Source organism: Otolemur garnettii, unplaced genomic scaffold (genome assembly GCF_000181295.1).
Source record: "Otolemur garnettii isolate 467f Iridium unplaced genomic scaffold, OtoGar3 scaffold00008, whole genome shotgun sequence".
Classification (NCBI taxonomy): domain Eukaryota; kingdom Metazoa; phylum Chordata; class Mammalia; order Primates; family Galagidae; genus Otolemur; species Otolemur garnettii.
This window is the reverse complement of record NW_003852403.1, coordinates 12528831-12535052: the sequence shown is the minus strand read 5'-3', so window position 1 is coordinate 12535052 and position 6222 is coordinate 12528831. Positions and strand designations below refer to the sequence as shown.

Genomic DNA, 6222 nt, shown 5'->3' with positions numbered 1-6222 from the left:
AAAACTGTTAGTCTGGTTAATCCATGAGCAGCACTGAGAGGCCCTGTATGCTTCACTGCACCCTGTGTGGGGAAGCCTCTGGTGACAGGTGAGCGCCACATGGGAAAAGTGATTACACTGGTACTCAAAACTCAGGTGAGTGGCTTAGCCCCATCCTCCCAGTCCTGGGACGCTGGGCCTAGGGTGGGCGCTTGGCAGGAGCCGAGGAAGGAACAGAGGGAGCGGCAGGAGGTGCTGCGCACCTGCAGGGGGCGCTAAGACCCTAGATGAAATTTCTTTTCTGTAGAGTCATGTAAAGGTAACTATGGAGTACTGATTCTTTGTGTCTGGTCACTATCAGGTTTCAAGAGTCACATATATCATTGCATATATCACCAGTTTACTCCATTTTGTTGCTAAGAAGTATTCTATCAAATGACTATGCTACATGTTTATCCATTCCACTATGGATGAAATTTGGGTTATTTCCAGTTTGGGGCTATTATGAATAGAGCTGCTAAGGAGATTCGTGTATTCATTCTCTTGGGTATTTACCCAGGAGTGGAATTGATGGGTATATGGTAAGTCATTCTTCAGTATATGAGGGGGATTGGTTTCAGGACCCCCAACATACACCAAATTCTGCATATACTCATTTCTCAGTGGGCCCTGCATGATCCACATATAGGAAAAATATTGGTCCTCCATATAAGTGGATACATTCTACCAACATGTATTTTCATCTTTTGTTTGGTTGGGAAAAAAAAAAATCCGTGCATAGGTGGACACTTGCACTTCACACCTATGATGTTCAAGAGTCAACTATGTATTTAACTTCATAAGAAAGAGCAAAACTGTTTGCCAAGTGATTATACCATCTTGCATTCCTACTAACAGGAGAGTTCCAGTGATTTCAAATCTTACTAAGTATTGTCAGCTTTTCAATCCTAGTCATTATAGTGGGTATGTAGTGGTATCGTACTGTGATTTCATTGTGCATTTCTTTGGTGACCAAATACTTTAAGCTTCTTGCCATATGCTTTGTAGCATATATCTTCTTTGGTGAATGTCTTTTGCCCTTTTAAAATTAGACTGTGGCTTGATGCCTGTAGCTCAGTGGTTACGGCACCAGCCACATACACCGGGGCTGGCGGGTTTGAACCCAGCCAGGGCCTGCTAAACAGCAATGACAACTACAACAAAAACAACAACAACAACAAAAATAGCTAGGCTTTGTGGCAGGCACCTGTAGTCCCAGGTACTGAGGCAAGAGAATCACTTAAGCCCAAGGGTTTGAAATTGCTGTGAGCTGTGATGCCATGGCACTCTACCCAGGGGGACAGCTTGAGGCTCTGTCTCAAAAAATAAAATAAAATAAAATTAGACTGTCTCTTATTAATCTAGTTACAAATTCTCTTTCAGATATGTTGTGATTATTTTCTAGTTTGCAACTTGTCTTTTTTCTTTCTTTTTTGAGAAAGAGTCTATGTCACCTTTGGTAGAGTCACTTCTTCTGGGTATATTTTATATTTTCTTTGTTGTTATCATGGGAATTATATAACATCTAATGTAACAATCTAACTTTAATTCTAGCCTGATGTTGAGCTACCGTAATGTATTTTTCAATTCAGTTACTGTATATTTCAACTCTAGAATCTATTTGGCTTGTTTTATAATTTCTCTTTGCTGATATTCACATTTTGTTCACATATTTTCTTGACTTCCTTGGCCATGTTTTCCTGTAACTCTTTGGGCATTTTGAAGATGTTTCAAAGTTTTTTTCTAGTACCTCTAAAGCCTGTGTTTCTTCAAAGATGATTTCTGCCTTTCTTCCCTTTGAATCCATCATGTTTGCTGTTTCATTGTATGCCTGTGGTTTCCTAGTTGAAAATTAGGCATTTAATAAGTTACTCTCCCCTGTCTTTGTAAACTGGCTCCATGCCAAGGACAACTTTACTTCCCTAGTGCCTTCTAATAGGGGAAAGACTTCGTTTGCCATTTTGTTTTCTGAATGTCTTACAGCTTTTTTTGTCCTCAGCTTGGGGTGAGGGCTTAAAGGTCTTGCAGGCCTTTGACCTTCCCCAGCTCTGAGTTAGATCAAACAGACCAGTCCTTTAGGCAGTCCCTAGATAAGGTAGAATGTTGGAAGTAAGTTCTGCTCTGTTCATTCCAATTCAAGGGATGGAATTGAGCAATACTACTGAAAAGATCTGATTTTCACTGAGATAAGGAGTTTATACCACAAGGTAAATAACAAACTGTTTTCTTCATCCAGGAAGTCTTGGTATGAAAAAAAGTCAACTGAACCAAATCAAGTGTGTACTTACTTGATGTAGTGTATTTACGTTCTGGTGGAAGTTCCTCAGCTTATGTGGACCAATAAGAAAACTCATGGCAGCTCATCTACAAATCACACTGACTTGCACTGTTGCAGGGCACTTTTATTATTACCTTATTTAAACTTTCCATGAACTATTTTCCCCATAGTCAGAGACATAAAAAAGAAACATGGGGAAGATAGTATAGTCTGATAAGTTTGAAAGTATTTCATGCACAGAACCTCATCTTTTCGCCTGTTAAAACTAAAAATAGAGCATTAACTAAATTCAACTATTATGTAAGTTATTCATCTTAGACTTAATTACAATTTATTACACATGTATCAAAAGATATCAGAAGTTAACCAATATGTATAACCAGTATGTAACTATGTATGTTATTTTACATGGTATCTTTTAACTTCTCTTAACTTCTAATATATCCAAACCCATGTAAACCCCACACTGCATTGGAGTTCAACTGCACTTACGACTTTAAAGTAGCTATTAACAATTCTGACTGTGGATAAAGTGAGTGAATGCCTTTTCTAAGAAAAGGCTGACTTGAAAGACAATTGTTCTACCTAAAAGCAATGAAATGTGAACGTGCACATCACTCCATATTAAAAATGTTCTGTTCTGAATTATTTAAAGTGCTTAGGTTAAAACAGATTTATGTTAGAAACAAACCTATTATGAATTGGGAAGACCAAACGGTAACACTGAGGATTTTCCTTTTTCAGACTTTCTTTTTAGAACTTATTTCATAGGTGATTATCTTGTTTTGTAAAGTACAACAGTCACACACTGCAAAATGACATTTCGGTCACTGACAGACTACGTATATGATGGGGGTCCCATAAGATTATAATACTATATTTTTACCATACCTTTTCTATGTTTAGATATGCGTGGGTACACACCACTGTGTTACAACTGCCTCCAATATTCAGTATGGTAACATGCTGTACAGGTTTGAAGCCTGGGAGCAATGGGAGAGACCATATAGCCTTGGTGGGCAGTAAGCTATATTATGTAGGTTTGGTTAAGCACACTCTATGTTCCCTAACAACGCATTTCTCATTGTTAAGTGACCATAACTTAACAGAACAGTGCCACATTGGAAGCTCAACAAGACCTCAAAAAGCAGGAGGAAGATTTCTACCTCTTTCAGTTGCTACTTTTACTTAATATCTGCTTGCACATTTGATACACTACTTTTAAAAATTAACAGTAAAGCAGTCTTATCAGTTTCCTTCCTCAAAGTTTACATTTAACTGAAGGCTGTATTTACAAGGTAGAAAGTAAATTTTGAAGCCTTCAAATTTAAGAAAGCAGGTAGTAGAGAACTCTGTCTACCACAGTTAATTTTGCAATTGCATAATTTCATTTCTTAAATGATGTGTAATTATTAAATCATAACTTTTGGGTTTATAAGTTTCTTAGTAACAGGAATTCATCCAATTGTTTAGCTTATGGGGCTCTGCCATATAAATTGTTCATCTGTCAGTTATATGGATTTAAGTGGTATGAGGTTTACATGTAGCAGTCAACACATGGCTATGTGAAGATACTGATATTCTTGTAAGCAGCAATAATATTTCATTCATATATATACACACACACCAGTTTATATATATTACATATATGTGCTGATTTACTATTTGTAATTTTTCTCAACCACTGAAATAGATGTTTGATGGCTTCTTTCACCATTGCATTTACCATTTTTTCCTTTTTTTTTTTTTTGAAACAGAGTCTCACTCTTGTCACCCAAACTAGAGTGCCATGGTGTAACAGCACAGCAACCTCAAATTCTTGGGTTCCAGAGATCTTCTTGCCTCAGCCTCCCAAGTAGTGGGACTACAGATGCCTGCCACAATGCCTTTTAGCAGAGATAAGATCTCACTTTTGCTCAGGCTGTTCTCAAACTCTTGAGCTCAAGAAGTCAACCCACCTTGGCCTCCCAAAGAGCTAGGATTATAAGTGTGAACTACCACATCCAGCATCATTTATTTTTTCAAAGAATCCTTAAGTCACTTCACTTTTCTTACTAGGTTATTATCTAGTTCAAGACCCCATTGTTAGGATGTTCTGATGGTTACTTAAGTTAACTCCATTTTGGTGCTAACTCCATATTTAAAGTTAGTGAATAGGCTCTCTGGTTCTCCCGTTCATCAGACACTTCTGCAGTGCCAGCCGCATCTGCAAGGCACCATGGTGAAAGTGAAGGTTGGAATAATGACCAACATGGCTTTGGTCATATTGGGCACCTGGTCACCAGGGCTGCTTTTAACTCTAGCAAAGTGGATATTGTCGCCATTAGTGACCCCTTCATTGACTTCAACTGCATGGTCTCCATGTTCCAGTAAGATTCCACCCCTGGCAAATTCCATGGCACAGTCAAGGCTGAGAACAGGAAGCTTGTCATCAATGGAAATCCCATAACCATCTTCCAGGAGCGAGATCCCACCAAAATCAAATGGGGTGAGGCAGGTGCTGAGTATGTTGTGGAGTCTACTGGCATCTTCACCACTATGGAGAAGGCTGGGGCTCACCTACAGGGGGGTGCCAAAAGGGTCATCTCTGCCCATTCTGCTGATGCCCCCATGTTTGTGATGGGTGTGAACCACGAGAAATACGAAAACAGCCTCAGCATTGTCAGCAATGCCTCCTGCACCACCAACTGCTTAGCCCCCTTGGCTAAGGTCATCCATGACAACTTCAGCATTGTGGAGGGACTAGTGACCATAGTCCCTGCCATCACTGCCACCCAGAAGACTGTGGATGGCCCCTCTAGGAAGTTGTGGCATGATGGTCGCAGGGCTCTCCAGAACATCATCCCTGCCTCAACTGGTGCAGCCAAGGCTGTGGGCAAGGTCATCCCTGAGCTGAATGGAAAGCTTACTGGCATGGCCTTCTGTGTCCCCACTGCCAATGTGTCAGTCATGGATCTCACCTGCCGTCTGGAGAAGACTACCAAATACGATAATATCAAGAAGGTGGTGAAGCAGGCATCAGAAGGCCCCCTCAAGGGCATCCTGGGTTACACCGAGCAACATGTCGTCTCCTCTGACTTCAACAGTGAAACCCATTCTTCCTCCACCTTTGATGCTGGGGCTGGATTGCCCTCAATGACCACTTTGTCAAACTCATTGCCTGGTATGATAATGAATTTGGCTACAGTAACAAGAGTGGTGGATCTTATGACCCACATGGCCTCCAAGAAGAACCCCCACATCACCAGCCCCAGCCAGAGCAAGAGAGAAAGAGAGGCCCTCAGCTGCTGGGGTACCTCTGCCTACTCAGTCCCCCACTTCACTGAGGATCTCCCCTTGACAGTTTCCACACCAGACCCCCCAAAGAATGGGAGGGGCCTACGGAGCCCCACCTTGTCATGTAACATCAATAAAGTTCCCTGAATTCAGCCAATAATAATAATAATAATAATAAAGTTAGTGAATAATGGAACTCCCAATCTCGAAGGAAAGACTTAGGGATAGTAAGGAAACCAGTTTCCAGGGTAGTTCTGGCCCTCATTTATTTAAAAGATCAGCATTTACCAAAAAAAAAAAAGAAAAGAAAGAAAAAGGAAAAAGAATTGTAACAACCAATCTAAAGCTTCATATTGGATTCTATCCCATTTTAATTTTGAAAGAAAAATCATTAGTGATTATGAAACTTTGGAGACTTCTTTACAATCTAACTCTGAAGAGCTTACTAATTCCCATGCGAGGCTCCAGGTTGAATATAATGAAGAAATTTGTAAGATTATGAAATATTTTCATTTCCTTCTGAAAGATATTTTTACTCTACTTACTAAAACATGGTAATATTATTTCCCATCCTTTGAACTCCCATCTTATTTCCATATTTTTGAATTTGTTGTTTCCATCTAATCTTTACATATAAAGTTAAAAAAAAA

At 39.8% G+C, this 6222-nt stretch overlaps 1 pseudogene; it reads left to right on the top strand.

Annotated features, from left to right (window-relative positions):
• Positions 1 to 99: 99 nt before the first annotated feature.
• LOC100943090 lies at positions 100 to 5694 on the top strand (annotated as a pseudogene).
• Positions 5695 to 6222: the final 528 nt, after the last annotated feature.